General features: G+C 36.3%; 1 protein-coding gene across 29 annotated transcripts in view; it reads left to right on the forward strand.

Annotated features, from left to right (window-relative positions):
• RIMS2 (regulating synaptic membrane exocytosis 2) overlaps positions 1-25809 on the forward strand; it is a gene marked incomplete at both ends in the record, with an annotated part of 495649 nt that overhangs the window by 158544 nt on the left and 311296 nt on the right. The gene's annotated exons all lie outside the window — the stretch shown is intronic.

Here is a 25809-nt window from a genome sequence, read left to right on the forward strand (position 1 = left end):
CCTTTTTAAGTGGCCAAATTATAGCTGATCAGTGGATGCTTTGCAGCAGGTCAGTCAGCTCTGTAGGCTATCCTTTTGTGAATAGCTATTGTTTTGTGGGAATTAGAAATGCTAGGGAGAAGTTGTTGTTTATTGGGGTGAGGTGGTTATTAAATTGGTTTCTTAGGATTATTTGGGGGGGTAAACTGAATGACTCATTTTTGTGGCATTATTCAGTAAACATACCGTAATACTGATGTTTAGAACTTTTTCATACAGCTATTAAATATTAACTGTAAAAATGATTAAGAATTTTATCTAACAGAGTGTGAGTGCAGATGGGGGAGCAAAAGAATCCTGTAGTTTTTTATAAAGATAGTGCATTGATGGAAACATTCTGGAAAAAGGGTGGAAGTAATATTGCAGAGACTCTATCCAGCATTTTAATCTTCTTCTCTGTATCTGTGGGAGAAATCCCTTTTAAGTGGGATGTTATTTCTTAAATGCAGTGATATTTGCACTTAATACTTCAGAAAACTATCATTTTATTTCCCAGAATATTGTTGTAAGGATTCTCTGCCTTACTGCTGGTGTTTCCTTTATAAATCTTGTAATGTTTATTTAATGTTGCTGTTTTCAAGTTTTGATATCTTGGTTATGAATTTCTAATTAGGCATGCAATATTATGGAGGTAGCTTTAGTAATCGTAATCGCTTTAATGAATTAAGATTTTTTTACATATATATGAGATATGTAGTCAATGAGATTTTTCTTACATCTTTTTGGTGTACTGCGAAATCTTTGAAGCTCTACAAAATGGAGCAATAATTTATGTACTATCAGCTGTGATTGTAAAACTGCATATTTCCAAGTGCATAGTTTCAGGCCTGCAGCAACCAACAAAGCCCTTAGCAACTGTTCTAATCAGCTACAAACCAAGTCCTGAGGCTCTGGATCTGCTTTTGCAGATCAAAGTGCATGCTTTTGAAGATCAAGGTGCACGCTTTTTGCTGGTTTTTTTTTACAGATACGCATGGTGCTTCTAGGTGTGTATTTTGCTTGTAGGTCTCTGGCAAAAGCTGCATATGGTATCAGTTTCAAATCAAAAGACATCAGAGAATTATTTTATTGCATTAGCTGCGCCTGAGATTTAGAAATATATTTGTTCTAGAAGACTGGCAAACTGAAAGGACTATTAGGAAGGCCAGCCTCCTAATTAGTATGGGCTGTCTTATTTAGCATGAGAGTTTTTCTATATTTATAAGGAGCAATGTCGTGTTTTTCTACGTACCAATGCTTTTGACCTCAAGAAAACATTGTGCAATTTTTCAACAATATGCAGCAGTAATCATGAGAGACTTAAGTCATGCTTTCTCTGTCTCCTGAAGTTAAAGTTAGTTGAAAGTTATTTAAGGTTATTGAGTAAAAAGATTCTGTCTTCTGAATAAGTATTGGTATTTTAAATTTGATCTTGATAAAAGGGCTTTGAAGAAGTCGTCTATTGAATAGTCACTAAAAAATCTTGCTGTCATTTATTTTGGAGGCTAGTCCTTTTTGTTGTCTTACTGATTTAAAAAGTATTTTATTTTTTCCAATTAAATCAATGTAGTGTATATTTTAGGTAGATTTTTCACTGAAAACTTTGCACAATTGATGTAACAGACTTGCTAAAAACTAACTGTTCATGCATTAAGAGTTAATGTTTCGGAACTCTTGTAAGGAAAACAAAAATACCTCTAGCATGTAAAAGATTCTGCTTTGATGAGGTATAATGTGGTCTGTCTCTTCGGACTTTGAAGTTAAATATTTTGTAAGACTAAAAAGAGATGATCTTTTTTCTTTTTACTGTTTTTCTTTCTGGTTTTACATCTACAAAGTAAAAGTCAGAGTCCAGAAAGATAACAGCTGACATTAAGCACAGACTGGTTAACTGCTGCTTACATGAAGTCATAATGTGAAGAAAACAGGTTATTGCATACTAATAGTGTAGCAGATAATGGAATATAAAACAGAAAGTCATAGGAAACTAGGTAGTATGCATATAACTGTAACTGAAAATACATTCCTATTAATTTTCACATGATCTGTTCTTGGAGTTCTTCAGTTCTTCTGAAAGTTTAGATACACTGTGATTTTGTTGCAGGAAAGACAGTTATCTCGGCCTCCGCTTTCTGAAATTACACCAAACATTAACAGGAATATATATCAAACTGGTTTTTATCGTTTTCCATGGAAACCTTACATGAGTTGGGTTTTTATTTGCATATTGTTTGCGTTGCAGTAGCTGATGTGAGAGGACCCACATGATATTAAACTCCTTGTGAGTTACGTTGATTTTACCATTTAAATGGGTTTCGTTATCCTCTGCTAAGAGCTTCTGTTACAGGAATATTGCGGTTTAGTTCTCTTTTGCCAGCTACAGGGCAACTCTTGCTGCAAGATGTTATTGTGGGTGTAAAAGTGGTAGCTGGTTTACTGGGCCTTCCTCCTGGTCCTGCACGTCTCTCTCTGACATTACCAACTCCAGCCAGTTGAAGCAGTAAGAGCTTCAAGACTTTACCCCAAAATTGTTTCACCTGTGTTGGGGACTGTAGTGCTATTTCCTGTGTAATAGACTACTTTCTATTGAAAAATGATTAAAATTACCTCATATCAGGAAGTTGCAAGAATTGTTCTGCATTCTTAGCATTTGGCAAACAGCTAGTTTATGGAATAAATTCTTCATGTGTCTGGGAAAAGACCTTTTCTGAAAACAGACTACGTGCTTGCATTACATCTGAATTCTAAAGCAGCATCTGAAGGAGCTTCCATTTTTTTGCAAAAAAATCTAACATTTTTTTTTGATTACTTTTATTGACATACTTTTCATTCAAATGACTAAAGACAATGAAATAAAGTTTTTAAATGTCTTTAAAAACCCTTAGTTATCAGATACGCTGGATTTTCTGATTGCCATTCTTCATTTAGAGTTTAGTGTACAAATACTGTTCTGTCAGATGCTCTATTTGTAGCAGCATGCTTTGCGAAGTCACAGTTGCTTTGGGCAATATTCAGATTAACACATCACTGCATAATGGCGAGTATCCTTTGTGACTAAAATTGATACAAACTACCGAGCAGTAACAGTCCCATATATACCATTGCGGTATATATTAACAGCTTTTCTCTGAGCATGGAAAGCAGTGGGTTTACCTAAACCTGGTTTTTCCCACGACACGTTGTTACTTCTTTGTAAAAGCTATGTGGAAGTGAATTTGTTGTCTCGGTTGGCCACACAGGGGCATAAGATAACTAATATCCCAAAAATAGTACAAAGGCTGTTCATAAATTCTCTGTACAGCAGAGACTTAGGAATGGTCCGTGTTTTGAAATTAGACACACTTAGTTTAAAAAAGTAAACTGCATTTTCTTTCATTAAATTAAACCCCAATATTTTTAAAGATTCTTAAGAGTTCTCGCTTTGTCAATCCCTTGGTAAGCATCTTTTACATAAATACATTGATTTTCTAATTGAGTTCTAACTCTAATTCTCATTGAGTTACTAAAATACCTAATAAATTAAAATTAGTCTGTTTGTGAAACTAGATATTTGCATAGAAAATACCATTGTAGCAGAAAAATATGATTTATTTTTATTATTTAATTTTCTGTTTTGTTTCCTAAATATACCTATGAGCTATTTACTAATACTCCATTTTATAATGAAACCATCACATGATATCAAGAATTACTGGCACAGGCAATTTTTATTTGTCATGGTGCAAGTAATGATTGCTTTGACATTGAAGGAAAGAGATTATTTTCTGTTCCTTGGGAAACAATTTTGTCAAGATATTTCTGTAGAGTAGATTTGAGGTTTTTTTCTGACTGTATCAGTTCAACAAAGCAAGCGGTTTGCTATAATTCTAAGATCGTGTTGCATTTTCAAATATTATTAAACTAAGAACCAAGGATAAAAACACACTGATGGTGTTAGAACTGACAGTATATTGTCCATATTCTGACATACTATAGTAAATAATAACTGAAACTGCCTTTCCTCACCTTCGAAAACTAGCTCGTCTATAACTACCTTTAAAATTTTAGTTTGTTGGGATTTTCACATCTGCTCCCTTTTTACCTTCATACTAGATTCATATAATCCTGTTTTACATAATTTCCTTAAATTTGCAGCTAATGAACTTTCTCAATTGAAAAAATGTGCAATGTTGGAAAAAAATCCAGACCTTTTATTTGTATTCCTACTATGTATTTTTTCCTTAATGAGTTAAAGGCATAGCAAAGCTATTTCCTCCCCTGGTTCATAAGTCTTTGTGTCTTGCATCAGACACAATCAGAATTCCAAAACTAAGCTAACACCAGCCCTAGATGTCTATATTACTTCAGAGAAGTCACCCATGGTCAAATGATCCTCTATCTTTTTTTCTTCCTAAAATTGGAGACATAAGCCGTATTCAGGTGAATCCGTATGTACACATATATATATGAAAACAACTGTAAACCAAAGGGGAAGACTGGCTGGGACAGCAGGTTGTATATAAAAGGCTGAGAGAGACTCTCACAGCTGTGTTTGGTGTTTTTTGCACCTTTGCTGTGCATCTCTCTCATAGAGCACTCTTTGTCCTCTTTGAGCTGGGATAAGTATATCTAACACCATCCGTCCTTTGCCCCTTGATTTGCTACTGTGGGAGAAAGGGGGAAAAGTAGCATCAGTTTGGAAATCTTCTCATCTTTCTATTTCCCTTGGAGGAAGCAACTGAACATACTTACTTGCCCCAAAGCCATTTCTTTCTGAGAAGTTCTGTATTCCATCCTATCTTGGCAGCTGTTGGGTTTTGGGTTTGTTTTTTAAATCCCTATTTCTAGGAAAACCATCGCTGTAACATCCTGTTACAGATATTTTCAGAGAGAGAAAAGTAAGAGATTTCCTTACAAAACCGTTTCTCTTCCCATCTCTTCCAGCTCTGGAGAGAGATACCTTCTGTTACTTCCACCTCAGTTGCTACAGATTTAATAAGGTGACATATGCTTCCTCCATGAATCTCACAGAGCTGTGGATATTTACAGCCATAACAGGTTTCTCTCTATTCTCATTGTGCATCAGCTGCTGTTATCTGATGATGGTAATAAAATCCTAGCTGGCATATGATTTTAACCTCCCACCAGGAAGAAAAAAGGAGGATAGGTCAGAGGTGAATAATGTATCTTAATTCAGGTAGTATGTTAAATGGACAAATTTAAATAATGCTAAATTTGGAAATGATAAAACATGCCTTAAAACTTCAAGGCCAGGCTGGACGTGGCCTTGGGCAACCTGGTCTAGTGGGAGGTGTCCCTGCCCATGGCAGGGGGGTTGGAACTCGATGACCTTTAAGGTCCTTTCCAACCTAAACCATTCTATGATTCTATGATTCTAAAACTTGATAATTTTTTTTCTCACCTAGGTGAGAGCAGCAGAAATTTAAGCTATATTTGATTTACCAAGTTCAACATTTTTGATCAGAACTTATAAAAATAATCTCTTTCCATTCTTGAATAACTCAGGTAATTCCTGTCATTCCTCAGAACATAAGATGTGGGTATTATCTTCTTTTTCTGAAAGAGGAAAAGGCAGAGGCCATGATGTTAAAACATTACTAGTGATTTTGTGTACTTGAAACATTTTAAAGAGATTTGTTCAATGACAAGAGCCCAGTAGTTTATGAAAACTGCATCTTCCAACACGGGCATCCAGAAAACAAAGTTAGTAGTCGTGACCCATGATTAGGTAATTGATACATTTGGGAACAGATTGAGCTGGGATGACTGAAACAATAACTAGCTCGAGCTATCCATTTTACCCTTCCTTGGGGCACTGTCACTCCAGTAAAACTGGTACAAATGCTATGTGAATCTGCCCCATACTGCCTCAGTTTAGAGTTTGGTATATTGGTATGAGGCAAAGTCAATACGCTGGGCCCTTTCCTGTAGCTGGTCAGACTTATATTCATAAATATTTCTGTTTTCCCAGATGTATGGTCAAAAAGTCTTGGTGAGAGTCTTTACCAGTCCTGCTTTGCTCAGTACCAACTATGTAAAAAAATATTTAACAGCATTCGTGTAATCCCTCACCTTGTTTTCACTCCTTTTTTTATCCTTTTAGATCTGCTTTTGGGTCAGTAAGTTATATCACTTGCACATTTATGGCACAACGTGTCTACTAATGACACTATTAATTTACCAGGTCAGTAATAGTAATTATAACGCATTGTAAAAACATGGGCCTTCGAAAAGCAAAACTTTCCTTATCAGGACTAAGATATGTCTTTGCTTTCCTTGATGGAGAAGTTTTACTGGCTTTTTCTGCCACCATTACTGAGTCACTGAAGCAGTGGAACAGAAGACCACTTCTGTTGGTGTGGACCCTGTTGGTTCTTGATGTTTTTTTTTGGCTCTTTTTTGATGTTTTTGGCATAGTGGGATTCTGGGTAGGAAGAGAATTAGAAGGGAAACCAAACCTATTTAAACTTCTACTATCACAACTTCCAGGTGGACAGAACAGCACAAATAAAACTGGTAAGTTTAGCTGCGTAGGTCTGGGTAAACTGGGGAGGATGGAAGGGAACAGTATTGCAGCTACACTGCTTCTTTCTATTGTCCTACCAGTTGCTAACTGTGGACCCAGCATCCCTTTAGATTTCTCAGGAATGTACTCCTGATTTTGCACTATAACTGCAGAATGAAGGTTTACTCATAGAAAACACTATGTTTCAAAACAGTTCAAGAAAGACTGGTGTCTGGTCCTCAGGTGATTTACAACATTCTGAGAAAAGGAATAAAAAATATAATATTGGCCCCTGAAAAACTGTGAAATCTGAAATGGGTATCGGAGGTAATGATATCATTTTAGCTTTACCCTGACATAAAAGGTTTGAAGGAGAAGTTGGAAGTATTTCAAATCCTTGGCTTCTCTTCATCACGTGCTTGCAATAGGCAATTCTGGTAGCTGCTCTTTGGCTTCTGCTTTTTTTTTTTTTTTTAACCTGAGAAGTAATAATTATGAGAATGAGAAACGAAATAAAAATGTTGTGTATTGGAGAATTTTGTCTGAAATTTGTCTAAGTATGACAGGGATTGCAGATTGAATTGCTGAAACATAACTTTTACCGGTTTTAGAATAAGAATTGAGTTGGATTTATCAAAAGTCAGATTGAATTTGTATGGTGTCTTTATTTATAAGAATGAAATATATTTTGATTAATACACTTTATCCTCCCTGCAATTTTTGACCTATCTTTCTGATTAAGATATACTTCCAAATTCCTATCTTCTGGTATCCCAGATAATTTTTTATCATGAAACTTCATCAATATTTTCAAGAAATTACTTTTTAGTCCATGTCTCTTAGATAGTAATAGCCTTATATATTATAATAGGAACAATACCTTTACTTGTTAAAAGGTGCACAAAATTAAGCTGACAAGCAAGGTAATGCAATTATGACAATTGCTTTAAAATAGTTATCATTTTTAACCTATACAATAATACATAAAGGCACAGAGAAATACTCGAAACCAAAGAAATTTAGTACATGGTTTAACTGTTGTGCACCAAAGATGGGACCTTTTGGCATGTACTATGTATGTATATTTGTAAGTAAATAATAACTCACTGCATTATTAAATAAGTAGTAGAATAATGAAATGAGAATATTTGTTGCAAATTTTAGTATTTTTTCTCTGTGTAACGTTCAAAATATTTTTAAAATGACTTAAGATGATTAATAAAACATTAGTAAAAGATGGAGGGCTACAAAGATGATTAGGGGGTTAGAACATCTCCCTTATGAGGAAAGACTGAGGCACTTGGGTCTTTTTAGTCTGGAGAAAAGAAGACTGAGGGGGGATCTTATTAATGCTATAAATACTTAAAGGGAGGGTGCCAGGGGGATGGGAACTGTCTTTTTTCTGTGGTGCCCAGTGACAGGACAAGAGGTAACGGGCACAAACTTGAACATAGGAAGTTCCATCTTAACATGAGGAGGTACTTCTTTACTTTGAGGGTGGCAGAGCACCGGAACAGGCTGCCCAGAGAGGTTGTGGAGTCTCCCACTTTGGAATCATTCAAAACCCGCCTGGACACCATCCTGTGCAACCTGCTGTAGGAGACCCTGTTGTGGCAGGGGGGTTGGACTAGATGATCTCCAGATGTCCCTTCCAACCCTGACCATTCTGTGATTCTGTGGAACCTCTGCATTTCAAGAGGACTTTGCACTCCAAGTATTGATTTATCCTCTCTAGTCCTACAAAATTTATTTGCAAGTATAGGTATACAAACATAATTTTAAAAAATCTAGGATAACATTAAAAAATTCAGCTGAAACAGCAAACATAAAATCTCTCCTCCCCTCTTACCCTTTCCTCTTCTATATACCAGTGTTGCTCTTTACATATCTTGATTTTCCTAGTATTATTTTTTATGTTGTTGCTCTTGCGTCTTCAGATTGCACTTAGAACAAGTGCATCTTTCATGGATATTAGGGCTCCAGGGGCAGTCAGCATTTCATTCACTTGTGGACTTCAAGTTTTCACTGCTAATGGTGGCGTTGTTCTGCTGTAAAATTACAAGAAAAGTGTGTTTTTTAGAGAGCACCCAAATTTTATAGCTCTTCTGTATCACAGTGATTCTAACACTGTTTTGTCATCTGGATGAGGGGACAGAGTGTATCCGCAGCAAGTTCGCTGATGATACCAAACTGGGTGGGGTGGCTAACACTCCAGAGGGCCGTGCTGCCATCCAGCGTGACCTGGACAGGCTGGAGAGCTGGGCAAAGAACCTAATGAGGTTCAACAAGAGCAAGTACAGGGTCCTGCACCTGGGGAGGAAGAATGCTAGGCACCAGTATAGGTTAGGGGCGGACCTGCTGGGAAGTAGCTCGGAGGAGAAGGATCTGGGGGTCCTCTTAGATGGTAGATTATCCATGAGCCAGCAATGTGCCCTTGTCGCCAAAAACGCCAACGGAATCCTGGGCTGCACAGGGAAGAGTGTGGCCAGTAGGTCGAAGGAGGTCATTCTCCCCCTCTACTCTTCACTGGTGAGGCCACAACTGGAATACTGTGTCCAGTTTTGGGCTCCCCAGTTCAAGAGGGACAGGGAACTGCTGGAGCGAGTCCAGTGAAGGGCAACTAAGATGATTAAGGGCTTGGAGCATCTCCCTTATGAGGAAAGGCTGAGAGAGCTGGGACTCTCTAGCCTGGAGAAGAGAAGGCTGAGGGGAGACCTTATTAATGCTTACAAGTATCTAAAGGGTGGGTTGAAGGAGGATGGAGCCAGGCTCTTTTCAATGGTTCCCAGTGACAAGACAAGGGGCAATGGGCACAAGTTAGAACAGGAAGTTCTGTTCAAATACACGGAAAAACTTTATGGTGAGGGTGACAGAGCACTGGCACAGGCTGCCCAGGGAGGTTGTGGAGTCCCCTTCTCTGGAGATTTTCCAGACCCGCCTGGATGCAGTCCTGAGTAATGTGCTCTAGGCAATCCTGCTTTAGCAGGGGAGTTGGACTAGATGATCTCTAGAGGTCCCTTCCAAATCTGAAAATTCCGTGATTCTGTGATTATTCAAATAACCTACAATAAAAGCTTCTAAGTGACCTGTTTTCAAGAACTCTTCCAGTAGATCCTGCTTCATCTGACTGTCATACTTTTGGACATTATGGAAAAGTGTCAGGGAGGACAGAAAATATTTTAAAATGCAACAAAAATTATGATATTAAACCCACAGCAATTTAAATAATTTATGTGCACAAAAGTTTCCTTGCGCTTAGCATGGATGTTTAATGTTGAAGTATGCTTATTTGAGGACACAGCATAATCATGGTGTAAAAGGAGTACCTGTAATAGTAATTAAAATTTCTTATTTTTGAATAAAGCATGAGAAGAAGGTATTAATGTCGTTCAGTCAAACAACTGGAGGGTGCAGGAGTTTGAATTCTACACCTGCCACTGTCAACATTTCCTTTGTAGTGCCAGGAAAATCATGTAAACTTCACTGCTGGAGTTTTCTGGGATGCATTTCGTATTTAATACTTCATGGGAGTCTCTGAAGTTTAACTTATAAACATTTGCAAAAGTCTACATGATCTTGGGTTTTTAAGTACATGCAAGTGAAAGATCAAATTAAATTTGCATTCCATTTTCTGGGAATTTAGCTTCATCTTTAGATTTTAGGCCATGTGACAAAGTAACTTAAATATCTTAGAGATACACCAGGATTTTGTGCCATACCCTTCACTTGCACCAAGGGTGCCCTCCGTCGTACCAGCTGCAAGCTGTATCGTGTTACTAACTACATTATTTCCTTACATACTGTCAGCTACACAGGTGATGTGTCCTCACCATAGTGATTTTTTTGTTTTGGGATAGGTCTTTCAGAAGTCTTTTTAATTAATTTAAGAATAGAACTTCATTTCTTGATTCAATATTCATATACAAAAAAAGCGAATGTATTTGTATTTGTGAAGAAATTCTCACAAACGTGAGGATATTGTGCAGTAAGCATGTTTGATAATATTTGCCAAGTACAATGGAGACACTTAAAATTGGATAACTATACAAGACATGGAGACACCATGCTCACAAGATTGCGATAGTGTGCAGAAAATCCTTGTTCTCCTGTTAAGCGCCGAAAAAAATAATTGATTCTGCAGAGGGTGTTGTGTGTCCTCCTGATGGTAGACTGGGGAAAAACCTGATGTTCTGCATTTTTGTGGATTTTATTGTTGCAGTATTTCTATGCAGCTAACGCAAAGGGATCTTTACTGGATTCTGGTCTGTTGATGTAATCCACTATGAGTAAGTCTGTATTTTAGAGTTCACAGCTAAATATAGACATAAACACAGCTGAAAAATTTGAACATTTTCTACTTACCTTAACCTCTTGAATAATCACTAGTGTCTAAATGCTGCCTCAATAATCACTTTTCTACTGAAGCTATGCAAGGTACATTAATCAATATTCCATTTTGATCACATATAGGTGATATATGAACTGTTCTTGTGTCATATAGAAAAAAGTCTGTTGTATATATTCACCTGTGATTGGAGCAAGTGGATATTGAAACAACATTTTAGGTCAGATTGAGACCTAATCTCGAATCTACTACTGCTTCAGCTGAAGTGAGATGAGCGAACTAAAAAGAAAAAAGAAAAAAGTATTTTTTCATAGGTCTTTGGCAGTGCATCGGCTTTACTTGAATTCTGTGAGTTTTTTTATAACAATTTCAAATTTGGAGTGATGTGTTAGTGATGTGATATGGTTTTGTCTCCAGAAAATAATGTTAGTTAATTGTAATTGCCATGAAAATGTCTGGAAAAAGTACACTGAAATCTAAGGAATGCAACAGTGTGGAGATAAGATAGGAAATAGAGTTTATCATACAGACTTATTCACTGAGTTGCGGTGTTTTATTTCTGTCTCTTGCCTATCTGTATTTTTTTCCTTCTCCTGCTTCAGTTTTCTCCCCTGACAAGAAAGCGCTGCAAAATAATAGAATATCCTCATTAAATCATGTGTCATGCATCCCTCATGTAATGTAAAATTTAAACTATGGCAATAGAGTGGAATATTTCATTATCTCCATGTACCTAAATAATACATTTCAGAAACTTTCATTTCTGTCCTGGTTACTTTTTATGGGGAGGAATCTCATTCTGTTGCATAACAAAAGCACTTCATTCTAAGTTCAACATCTTTCCCTGCTCATATCACTAGCTAAAAACAAGTAACTTATATTTGTTTCAGTTTTTCCAATGATTTTGCACTAACAGCCATTGGTGGCTTTTTTAATTTTCTGGAAGAGAATGTGCTACTTTAAGTTATATAATGAAAACCAAGAGACAGCAACAGGTTCTCAGGCCAATATATTAATTTCAGATTTTTCTCAGCACTGCACTGCATTAGTCTATGTACTGAGCAGATCTAGAAAGAAAATTTTATTTTCTATTATTTTGACAGTTTTTGTACTTAATCACTTCTATGAAGCGTATTTTTAGAGTGTACTTTAGCAAAGACTGAAGTGGATACAGTGAAAAAAATAAGAAAATGCTACAATGAGTAATTTTAATGCACTTTATACTGATTGCAAATTGACTAATGCCAGCATGAAACTGATACAGTCATAGTAGGGACCTTTGCATATGGACCATATAGCCAGACTTTGCCTGTACTCAAAACACATCGGGATGTCCAGTTTAGAAGCATTACTGAACTGGAAGAAGAGGTTTACGAGAGCAGCTGTGAGGAAGGATACTGTCAATATCACAGAAGTCTGTAGTAACTCTGCCGTGGAAGCATAGCCTCCATTTCACCTGATTGTATTTTCTGTCTATGATATACTTTGTGCTGATTAGCTGCACTTTCTGCTGCAGGGCTGCTCCATTTTATTTGTGGTATATAACCATGTATAATAAATAAGGCAGTTTGAAAACTTAACCAGGAATGTTACTACATTTATACAGCTGTCCATGTATTTTGAAGGATTAATTATGGTTCTATAGTTAATGGTAAATCCTATTTTTTTTTTCCTTTGAAACAGAAAATTTAACTTTGTTGCTTGTATAAAGGAAAACAAAAATCTCAGGTTTTCCTAGCATTCTCTCAGGAAAGCTAAATTTCTCTGACTATCTAGAAGCACCCAAATACTGTAAAATAATATTTCAAATATGTACATACCGGGTCTCATTTTTTTCCAACTCTGTACAAGGAATAAGGTACTAGTATAATCTTTTTCAGTTTCTTTGTAGCTATATGATTTGCTAACTAAAAACGACTAAAACCAGCTAGTTAAAGATTGCTTTCCGTGAATCGTTATTGATCTTGATTGGTCAATAGAGATTGGTTTTGCTCTGGTGGTTTAACTATTTTAAGTTATATATGCAGAAATAATTTGTTAAAACAGGATTACAATATCTACTGCTGTCCTCAGTAAATCTAATACAATTAAATAGGTATATATTTTGTCATGAAAAGCTCTTACAGTATTCCTCCCAAGCACCCCTATATTCCTTCTCTAAACCATCTTTCTATATGTTGATGAGAATTTTGGTTTCTAGTGAAGTAGTTGGAAAAAGGAGCTTTATATTTGAACTCTAGTCATGAACATATGCTCACTCAGGAACTGAGACGGAGATAATATAGACTTTTAGATAATAGCAGTGAACTTTAGATAAACATCATTTGTAGAATGGAAATTTAGTGTTTTACACATAAACCCCACAGGTGCCTGTTAGGGCTGACCATGACTGATGGGTTATCACCTAATTAAAAAGTTTTGAACACAATCTTAGGTCTTGTGTAATATTTCTAACTGTTAAATACAAGATGGAACACGCTGTCCTAAACAACTCTGAGACACTGACACTGGGATCACTGTGCATAATTCCGGACATACGTTTTTAGCAAATCTAGATTTCAGAAAAGCAATAAAAGGAGGTTAAAAAATCCAGAAGAGAATAGTGAACAGAAATGGAAATATGTCCATTTGGTTTAGTTAGTTGAAAGGAGACAGATTAGCAGCATGTACTTGTATTAATTACTTAAACAGCAAGAAGGAAAGAGATTTATTTAGGAGATTAAAAAAAAATCCTGAAGTGTGAGGTAATCAATAGAAGGTTTTGACTGAATGCCTATGCAAATTTCTTAATTTACCACATCGTGGAACGAACCACATAGGAAATTGTATGAGCCTTAAAAAAATAAAAAACTTCTGAAATTAGATTGAGAAAACTCTAGAAAGTGTACTGTGGGGAAAGATCCTTCATTGTCATGGAAACAAACTAGATGATCTAATAAATGTTTTCCATCTCTAGCGATGTGCTATTTCTGCCATTTATTTTCAGGTGAAGTTAGAAAAGGGAGGCATTTTTGATTATTTTTACTGTCTGGCGATACAGTATAGTATCCTAACAGCTGAGATTTCAGTACTATCTCTGGAAGCTTATCTTTCATTAAGATTAAGTAGGAATTATTGTTTACAGTAGATGAATGCCTAATTAAAACTCATGGACTAACTAGTTTTATTAAGAGAGCAAATACTACTGCAACTATCTCTGTTGTTTTCTGCATCATGTGACCATCACTTCTAGTCTATTTTGCTAATTCTAGTGTCTTTCAGACCAATGCAAAGCAAGTCAAATAACTGAAATTAAAATTAATTAATTTTATTTATTCTTTATCTAAATTATCTCTTTGACGAGAAAGACCTTGTTTTCAGAAAAACGATTGGACGTGTTTGTATGTTACCTTTCACACAAGTTTTTATAAAGGAAATTATTTGCTTTGAAGAATCTCTAAAGTATAATCACAGATAAAATATGTGCTTCTTCCCATAAGGTTACAAATTAATTTGACCTACCACTGATGTAACAGCCTTTTTTCCGAAGAGGTAGCTGTCACCTGCTCACATGAGAAGTTTGTAGTTAAAACATCATCAGAAGTTGTTTGCTTAAATTCCAATTCTATATTTAGTCTTTCTTTATAAGACTTAATATCTTAATAGTATCTATATAAAGAAATAGCAAAAAAAAAAACCCAGGGGCAGAATGTATAGATTCTGAAGGCATTTTAAATGCTTGCTGCACTTATCTGCAGTTTCTAAGTTTTCAGCAGAAAGGTTTTACCCTTTGTATTGCTAAAATAGCTTTCAGTTACATAAACTTTTAAAGTCAGAGTGCATTTACAAACACATGAAATGGAGCTTGTATTAAAAGTACAAAATCTAGAAGGAATATTTCAAAAGCTACCACTGAGCGTAAGAGGCTGGTATCAGGCACCGAGAACATTATAGGCTGCAGAAGGAAATGAGACCTTTGCCCGGCGCTGTCTCACCCGGCTTCAGATACCGATCAAAGCACCATAGGCTTCCTGTGAAATCGGTGGAGAGACAGAGACGTTTTAGGGCAGAAACGAGCTGACGTGTTTTAGTAAATGTATTGCTGAGCAGAAAAGGTGAGGTGGTAGTAACTTCCTCTTTTTGAGGAGCTAGCATCTACGGAGGGATGTGAGTGCAGAGGCTGTAATTACTACTACTCCCTGAAAATTTCCTGTATCCCACCTTGATGCCCCTGGCTCACATTGCCTGCCTAACATTTCACATGCTGAAGATAATTAACCAGTTAGTGGTAGTTACAATGAAACTCAAAGTATTCTGAGAAAAGAAGTTTGAGACAAATACTAATTACCTCAGGTGAATATGACTATTAGATGCATACGGATTTTGAACCAGTTGTCGAAACGAGGTCGATGTATTCTTGTTACAGTGATTTGAGTGGTTGTTTTGGCATTATAATGTGTGGAAATATTTAATGATGATATAACTTCTAAAGAAAACAGAAGGTGCCAAAGAATAAATATTTGTTTATAGGATTAATAATTTATTTTTCCTTAGGCAAAGGCAGTTCCTTCTACTTAGATTGTAAGAAGGCTGATATATTGAAAATAAGTAATTTCTCAAATAGTATGAGAGAGAAATGTTATCTTTTTCTTTCCCTTATTAGTTGAGATGTAGTGTTTATGTAAAAAAAGTCTTGTTCTTTCATCTAGCTACTATGGCTGTTGATAGGAGGAACAGTGCTGCTTAGAGAATAAACACAAAAATTTTATTATGTAAAAATTAAATGAAATAAGTAGTATAAGATTAATGAAATTCAAATTACCACAGCCTGCATCTGTGAAAACTAAAACTTTGACTGAGGCTACTAAAATAAATCTACTGAAATACAAAAAAAATCTTTGAACCCTCTTTTAAGCGGGGGTCCAAGCCTGCAGCAATATTTGCTTATCCTTGTATGCTTTGAGAGCAGTGGAACTTTTCAGATGGTAAATTTTTCAGACAGTTCGCTGCAGATACAATTTAATGTGGTTTGCAAAAATGAGCTCTGTACTGTATCATTCGCCATAGAAGCAGCTTATTTCAAACTATGCTAATTATCGATATACTGCTCTCAGACTTAGTTATTTTTTCAAACTCCTTCACTGTTTAATTTAAGTATAACACCATTCAAGTTCCTGCACTTTACAAAGATAGTATGATTTCGAAAGTGAAGAGAGAATATCAAATATAACCTTACACAAAAAATTCTCAGAAAATATTGCAGACTGATAAAAAAATCTTCATGCTCCCAAAGAGGGTACCTTTTAATATAATATATATCAACGTATTCAAATTTCACTTAAATCTGTTCCATATTCATATTAGTCTAATGAAAACTCCAGTGCTGCCTGCCTTTTTTTCCCTTATGGCTGTCAACATCAGCTGTTGCAGCCAAGCCACTGAAATGAAAAGGAATCAGCACAAAATATAGCCACATTTTCCAGAATATGAATTTAGGCTTTGTGCACCAAACGAAAAGTAAGACTACTAATTCATTAAAAGTAATAAGCAAGGCTTGTCAGATATTTATTTTCTAATAAGATGGTTATATTGATTCTGATGGTGTTTAAAGAAAAGCCACAGGAGAAAAATTTAATATAAATGTTTAAAATTAAAATTAGATTTATCATTAGCTGTTTATTTCTGTTCTAACTTTGTCTCTTGTGCTAGAGTCTCCAGAACTTTCTTGTTTCATAATTATTTTTTCTTAAAGTAGAAGCCACATAAAATTTCACTGAATATCTCTGAAATACTGTACAGAGACAATCACAATTAATTCATTCAAGTAAAAATCATAACTTTGCCAAATGCTTCAGGACACATATCCAACTGCACTGTCAGTCTGACTGGTTCCAGATAAGTTTTCTATTCAGTCACCCAGAGATGCAGTCAGACTATAAATTATTTTAAAAATCCACCAAGGATATTTTTCGGTATGTGTATATATATTTATGTATACATATATATACACACACATTTTAAAATAAATTTAATAATTAACACAAATTTATGGCTGTCCTAAATAAGAATTACTCTTTTTGTTTATTTGGCTTACATTTTGAAAAATAAATCTGTGTGCATCTTGTAAATTAAACATTTCATAGAAATCTGTGGATACGTACTTAGGTAGCTGATAGGTCTTGGACACCCATATTTTTATGACTAAATTTACAAACTGCTTGCAGTTCTGAGAAGATCCTGCCAGTTTTGTGGAACTGAACATCTTGTCACCTAACAAACGTCAAGTACGGTATGGGATTCCCAAGCGAGGCACTCTTTGATACAGTAGGTGTGCTCAGAGACGCACAGGACAAGCAGAGAGCCCTGAGGCCAGCACAAGACACACTGACTGTGGACACACTCAGAAACACAGCTAAGTTATGAGAATACACAGCCGTGGCCTGGGATCTTTTGTCCTTCTGTTGGTGAAAGCATAAGGACCTCCTCGAAGGTGACTAGAGTGAAAGATGCATAGAAAAAAAGGGAAGTATTGTGAATGTCAAAGGCTCAAAATTGGATCACAGAGACACCAAGCAGAGCACTCCGGGTAGTAGCCACTACTCCCTGGAGGCACCCAGGAGGTGGGAGATGCTCCAATCAGAGATGCAGTTGAGTCAGTGGAAACAGGAGATGAGGGAGTGAGAGTAGATCCCCCAGATGCCAAAATACCCAAAGGATTTTCTTTGCTAGTGACATGGATGGCCTGCTTCACCATGGCTGAGAACTTGGTGAAGTCTTAGAGGAGGGCCACCTGTTTGCTGACATAAGTGTCCTAGATATGGTTGGACTTGATGATCTTAAATGCCTTCCAACCTAAACAATTCTGTGATTCTATATACTGCTTAGAAACATATGGATCAAATTCTCAGATTCCTAAATCTTCTCATTTGCTATCTAAGAAGTGTTAATGATTAACTTAGTGTTTTGTTTCCCACCTCATGAGCTACTTAGGAGGCAATTGTCATTGTCCCCATACCTAAGTTCTTGTAAGGAAGCAAGTTTATCTTGCCTTCTCATCTTTGACTCTGCACCACTCACTTTGCCTGCTCCTATTTTCTGATTTTAAGATTTTGTTGATTAGAAGGTGGGCAAACAGTTACACATATTTTTCTCTTATATGTGTTGTGGATAGTTATTTATGCACATATGTAATAAAATCTGGCAGCAGCACTTTTAAAAATATAGTCATTAGCTCTTAGTAAGAAACAAGTAAACTTTTTATTTTAGTTCATTTCCTGCAAATGTAAAGCTTACAAAATTTCAAGCAACAAAATAAGTATTAAAAACAGTATGCTGTAGAAAAATCCTATAAAATTGGAGAAAATAAAGGCATCTTTATAAATTAATTGAAAGCATGTATAATTAATAATTTATCCATTATTTTGTTTTATTTTGATACATTGTTTTATGTCTTTTACATGAAATGTTGAGATTTTGATAACTGCAGTTATCAAATCTTCTTAGCTGCTGATATGTACTGCATAAAATTTACTTGCTTAGCACATTAAGCAAGGTGTTGTAGACATTTTTTTGTGGAAAGATACAATAATACAAAATATGCCAGGTCTCTACTGATGGAAAGATTAAAGGAAGAAATAGTACAGAGAAAAGTATTGTCCAGCTTTTTGAGCAAATGGGGTGAGTGTTGTATCTTAAAAGTATCAACAGATCACAGTCATAACTTGAGGGCAATTTGTTCTGTTCACTCTTGCTCCCTCTCTGCTATTCAAAGGAGCTCAAAGGGATCCTAAACTACCAGTGGAGTCTTCTTCTAGGGATTCTGATGTCACCAGGGAAGTATAAAGATACCTGTTAGACTTCAGTCTACAATACTAATACTTTCTGTGTTATCAGCAGTTTTTTTCCTGGTTTTCAGCTCTAGGTGGTAGTATCGTAAGTTAAGGCTCTGGCAAGAAAAATATGAAGCTATCTTGCTTCTGTTTTCCTCTGTTTAGTGGGTTAGCAGTCAAGGCCAGGGCAATGGTGGCATGGAGAAAGGTTAGAGTGCTTTGACATCCCATAGCATGAGATTGGTCTTGAAAACCTGAAAAGCAGGGTTTGTTGTCAGAGGCGGTATGAGAGAGGCAGGACTGATTCAAATACTTTCATCGTAAGGAAATTGTGTATATCTGAAATGCATTTTTCAAACTGTAATCAAACATGTTTTTGGGTTTTGATGCAGTGCTGTGGTTTGGGCCAGACACCACTGAAACGAATGACAGATGCTCTCCCCTTACCTCTCCCTTCAGGGAGAGAAGGATGAGAGAGAAAGAGACTTATGAGCTTAAAAGAAACTAAACTACTTTAATGAAATATTATTTATAAAAGGAAAATATAATAATATATATATAAAATAATGAAAAAAATGAAATATATATCCAAAATATACAAAACCAGTATCAAGCTCCCAGGATGACAATCACATCACTGTCAGGCACTGGGCAAGTCCCAGACTGGACTCAGCGATGGACAGGAACTGGATTCCACATTTGAAAGGCATAGATTGGGATCAAAGGCAGACGAACCGACAGAGTCCTCCTTGGATGCCGACCATTGAAGAAAGAGAGCTGACACTTTGATCCCTCAGCTTTTATACTGAGCATGAGGCAGATGGGATGGAATACCCTGTTGGTCAGTTTTGGGTCACCTGTCCTGTCCGCTCCTCCCCACAGGTGCAACCCCTCTACGCTTTTCTGCTTCTGACTCTCCAATGGGGCAAATAACGAAGTTAGCTGCCCTTGGGTGTTAGAGCAAGAAGAACAAGCAAGAACCTCTCTGCATACCATTCCTTGGTATTAATTATAAACATCAGGCCTTATCTCTACTAGAAGCTGACAGTGTCTGAAAAATATGCTGTTTATTTCAGAGAGTTCCGTTAGTTAGAAGAGACTTAACTGAAAAGTAAAATTACTGAAAAGAAAATTGGTTCTGTTTTACCTCAGACCAGGACACGCAGTAATCTTTGACATTTTTTCTGTATGCTAGAAGTAGTGCAGGAGTGCATGCTGTTATTATCAATTACGTATTAATTAGCCATTTGTCCATAGATTACAGGTGACAAGGTAAGCATTGGCAATGACAATGACATATCACACAAACTTTTTCTTTTATATAAAAAAGCCCTATGTTCTCTATTTTCACTATTAGGAGCTTAATTTCTAAATTAGAAAGAAACTATGTCTTGACATTTTGTCTAAACCTCTCTGAAGATTTAATTGTAAACATAAGTAAAGTGAAAAGTTTCCATGCAACTCTCAGTTTTAAATGATTTATGGCCCAGTGTAAAAACTTATTTTACTATTACTTTTTCATCCATAAATAGATTATTAATTGTTAATTACTTAATGCATAAGTAGATTATTATTATATAAGCTTGCAGAGCACTACTGTATTTATTGTAGTCTTGTACAGTACTGTAGCTTGAGGTGATCAAAGCCTGGCAGAAATAGTTGCTTACGAGTCATGGAGGACAATAATAACGTAGATCTTCTTCCAACACAGTGTACAGTGGGAAGTGATTAAATGATGTCCAGCTAGTCTCAGAGCAGTGGAATCAGTATAGTCAACCTGACGGATGGGAAAGAATGAGTTAATGAAAGGGGGTAAAAGAGGCAGGGAAAAATCAGAAGGTTCTTTCCTGTGGCTTTGTCTTAGGAAGAACCCTATCTGTGGATATCATAAGCGAAGGGTGAAAAATCTGTCACCTTCTCAGCTGCGCGTGACTGATTATCATTATATCATGGTTATTGTGTTATGATATTACAGTTATTGTCATTAAATCTCATATGTGAGAAAAGAGAAAGAACTGATAACGCTCAAGCAGGACTGGAGGTGAGGTGCAGTTTGGAGCAGGAACACGAGTATCTGAAAAATCGATTGTGCTGCTAACATTTCATGAACTGCTCACGTGAGTGTTGTAGTCCCAAAGTTGACTCATGACAGAGATAAAATGGTTGGACAATTAGTTGGGGAGAAAAGTAATACAAGAAGAGTAAGTATCAAATGGGTGAGTTCCTAATGGCTTGACGAGTCAGTACCTTTTTTTTGTTGTGTGTAGACTTGTATTTCATGACTTAGTCTTTCATTCAGACAAAATTCTGTCTTTCAGAAAGGTGTGAAAATAAATCAAACATGACCAGAGTTCCCCACGTGGGAGATAAGTGTGAAGAACATTAGTGAGATCATTAACTGTATCCATTTTTAGGTTCAGGTTTCCAAAGGCATTTTCACTCCTGGGAAGAGATTAAGAAAGTTGCACAGGGGGCCTTCAAAGTCTGGAAAACCTGCCTTAAAGTTTAAGAGGCTAAAGATGCAGTATATTTAGAGAAGGAGATATGTTTACTTGATGATGGTTGATAGGTTCCTGCTCCCTGAAAAGTTTTCTTAGGTGCAACAAAATCCATTAGCTGAAAGGGAAGCAACATCTCAGACTAGAAATGGGTAGAAGTTTTGTTCTAGAATTGCAGAACTTTACATCAAAAGACTCTACATCACAATTGAATGTTTTTCAGAAGCTTATTTTTCTACTCAAATGTAATTTTTTGTCTTGATGTAAGAAATCTGGTCCTTGTAATCTGGGAGACTGTATGGGTTGTGTCGTGGTTTGAGTTGGGATAGTGTTAACTTTTTTACTAGCAGCTGGTATAGTGGTATGTTTTGGATTTGGGATGAGAAATACTTTTGATAGCACACTGATGTTTTTAGTTGTCGCTAGGTGGTCAAGGCCTTTTCTGCTCCTCGTATTGCCCTGCCAGCAAGTAGTGTGCACAAGAAGTTGGGAAGGGATACAGCCAGCACAGCTGACCCCAACTGACCAAAGGGATGTCCCATACCATGTGGTGTCATGCTCAGTATATAAAGCTGGTGGAAGAAGAAGGAAGGGAGGGACGTTTGGCGTTATGGTGTTTGTCTTTCCAAGTAACCATTACGCGTGATGGAGCCCTGTTTCCATGGGGGTGGCTGAACACTTGCCTGCCCATGGGAAGCAGTGAATGAATTCCTTGTTTTGCTTTGCTTGTGTGCACGGTTTTTGCTCTACCTATTAAACTGTCTGTATCTTAACCCATGGGGTTTTTCTCACTTTTACTCTTCCAATTCTCTCCCCCATCTCAGCTGAGGGGAGTGAGAGAGCGGCTGCATGGTTCTAGCTGCCAGCTGGAGTTAAACCATGACAGTTGATAAGAATAATTCCTTAAGAATTTAATTTATAAACTAACTAAAGGCCAAGTGGAGGATAAAATTCTATAAAGAAAGCCATATCCTCAAAGATTTGAGACAAAGGCAGATAAGGAATGTTGTAAAAGTAAGGAAGTGACTGTCCAGGTGGAGATAAAACTATGTTATGTAGGAAGAGAGTGGAAATGTGCACAGAAGGAATGTGGTCTGCTTATGGACACGCAGCAGGTGAAAGCTGTGAAGATGTTAGGCATCAGGGTCATTTGATAGATCTTTTTTTTTCCCAGATATTCGCACATGAAATGGTCTTTATGTTTAGTTCTTGTGAACATAATATTCTTCCAATTTTATTGTTTTACCTATATAGAAGAACTGATATGCATTTATCAACAATAATATGAAAAAGCAGCAATATTAATTGGGCACAAGCAGGTGAACATAATTTCACTTTTGAAGCAAGCTTTCTGAAGTCACTTTAACCATTCATCTTGCTAATAAAATACTATACACAATGATGTTATTTATTTTATTCTTTTTCCTTAGACATTTTGTTTTGCATCATGTTCTTCTTTCCCAATAAAACAGGTTACTGAGTTTCAGAAAATTTTACATTTTGTGGCTGCAGTCAATCAAGAAGCGATATTTTAATTCAAGTAAATTTTCCATAGCAGCCATTTCAAGGAATATTGACTTTAGCATTAATTTTGTTTTAAAACAAGCTTTAAGGGCTTAGCTCTCTTACCTGATAATATAACTTTAAATCTAGTTTTTTTACTTAAATATGTGCTACTGTATGTTTTGTGTTGTATGTATTGCATGCCTTATGTTCAATTTTAGCAGTCCAAATGAGTAGAGGGAGGATACGATTTCTGTGCATTTTAAGGAGCTTGCCCAGATGGTGGGTGTTGTCGATTCACCACTCCAGCCACAGGTAGCATTTTTCTATGGCCCTCATCAAAATATTTATGATGATTCTCATCAATTTATCTGTATGCTTATCAATTCATGTCATAAATGCTGAGACTAAATGGGCTAAATAATATATATTGTTCAGAAAATATTCATATTTCAATCAACAGTTTTCATTACAATCCATCGTAATTTTTCAAAATCATTTCAATTCTAAGAGTGTTGTTATTAGAGGAGCACACCTCATCATTTAGTTTCCAGTTCCATGTATTAGGTCTTCTTACTCTTTTTCCTAAATCAAGAAGGTACCAATTAGGAAATTTATTTCCCATTTGATAAGCTAAATATACTGTGTTGAGTCTTTTTTAAGTGACATATTCCCAGCAACTGAACCATACCTATCTATACTTCCCAGAGTTCAATCATTAGACCTGGACATGATCTTCAGAGGCACTTGCAATATAACTTTAAAGCAATAATGGAGGTAATACAACTTCTGTAACGAATTCCATTTCCTCGGTTCCTAATTTATACATTCAAGGATTATATTAGCCCCTTTGCTCAGATTCTTTCTCAAAAATTGAAGTGACCACTTTTCAGTGTGGAGTCTTCCATCCTAATGGTATTGCTTACCTGTTTTTTTCCTAGCTGTTAAGATTTACATCTGTTGCTGCTGTGCTGCAGCGTGATTTTTGAAGTTATCCCTTTCCTTTAGTTGTTCAGTCAGTGTCATCGTGACAAGTTCATGCTTACTTGGGAGATACGTAAATATCAATGTGTGAATAACTATTGGCACAACACCCCCAGTGCTTCAGGATCTTGAAATCACTGTTAACGCATCACCTTGCTCTTTGTGTAGACCTTTTGAAGCTACTGGGTACAAATTTATAAACTCTGTATCAGTTAAAAATGTGAACCATTCATTACTAAAAGTAGAGATTTCCTTAGCTACTGACGGAATAGGAAATATTTACGATCGTCACCACCTAATATCAATATATCATCTGACTGACTTCCCAACCACAGGAGGACAATACTTACTGTTTCTGTCTCGCAACTGAAAATTTTCCATTTCATAACAGTCCCATATAATTGTTAGAATCCATGTGCTTTTAATATACTTGCAGAAATACTTCATGCATTTTTTGTTCTCATCTCATCTGACAAGGGATTTTCTTTATACATTTTTTTGTCCCATTACTAGATTTCTGTTAACATCTAGCTTTATGTTAATTATTCTCAGCTTCTTCTTTTTTGCACTTGTTATATTTGTGTAACTGCTTTCACTTATTGCTGATGTAAAGGATAGCTGCTAAAATGTTCTGAAGAGTATTCAATCAGAATTTCCACTTTTCAGTTCACATTTTTTTCTCTCATATGATTCGGATCCTGATTTGGAATACTTTTCAGCTTTGGGGCACAGATTACTTTAAAACCCATTGTATGTATATTACAGGCTTGGACTTGACTGTGAACCATGGAACAAATTCGAAGTAACTGTGATCGTTTCCACCTAGGATGTTTACTAAGTTTTATTTCCAGTTCCTCATCCTCCCAGGATGAGGACTGTAAAGGTTGTGTTGTGTTGATGAAATAATTTTTTTCCCCTGTTGAAAGCTATCTTTCTAAAAAATTCTAGGGACATTTTGGCGTGATAGCCTGAGATTCCCAGTATGTAGCATATATGCTTATACTAATGTCTCCCCATTATGAAAAAGCTTTTCTTTTGTTACACTATAGATGAGTCTTAATGAATTTGTCATTTACTCAGCTAGCATGACTAGATGCTCTCTGTCTAGTCAACAGAGCATCTAGCTCAACAACTGTAATCTGGAAGTGGTACAGATTGATCCCCTGTCACATAACACTAGATGATGCTCATGGGTGGCTGGGAAATTATAGCAAGCTTGTAGTCTGTCTTTTGTATTTATATGTTAAAACATTGATTTCAAAATATTTGAGATAATTTCACTGAAAGTTCTTCAGTGAACAGAAGGTAGGTAAAGGAACTAAAGGGAACTCATTTGGTAAAGTGAATTATCTGCCCCCCATTTAGTGACATGAATTGTATGAAGAAATGAGTCTTTACAGCTGGTGCATTTATGTTCTATAAATCCACAGCTAGACAAAAGTTCACTTCCAAAATGTGTTCAATAATGTCTTCAAGAATAGTCATTAGTTTTTCATGTTCTGAAGTCATCTATAACCTGCAAAGGTGTTGTGTGGCAGTGTCATTAATTCTGATATGTGTTATTACCAGTGGCAGAAGCCCATCGGGCAATAATTACATCTTGTATCTTGACTTTAGAAGGCAGTATGGCATCCAGTACTGTAGCTAGTTCTTGCATATTTTTTTTTTTAAGTTTGCATTACATTCTATCAACAGATATCATCAAAGACCATATCTATCTCTTGGATATTTACAGTTCTCTCTATGGACATGTTTGTTGGGACTGGGTAGCCATTAAAACAAGTACATCCTGTGGTTTACTCCATTCCAGTGGGCAAGATATGGGTACATTCTTGGGCAGTTTTCTTCACTGACATCTTGGATAACCTTGTCTGACAGTTTAGAGACTTTCAAAAGACCTCGCCTATACTTTTGTGCTAGTGAGAAACCCATCCCCTTCTTTGAAATTCAACTTGGTGGATTAAAATGCAACTGCAAGCAGCATTTGAATCTCCAAAACTTTATTCCTTTGCACAATTATTACTCAAAGCTGCCTTCTCATAGCCATAATAATATCTGTCAGATATTTTGCAAGATTGGGGTTCCTAGTAGTTTACTACTCACTACAGGACATATAGATGAAGTGTCCCTTAGGTCACTTCCCTAGTG

The sequence above is a fragment of the Vanellus vanellus genome, assembly GCF_965231255.1.
Source record: "Vanellus vanellus genome assembly, chromosome: 2".
Lineage (NCBI taxonomy): Eukaryota > Metazoa > Chordata > Aves > Charadriiformes > Charadriidae > Vanellus > Vanellus vanellus.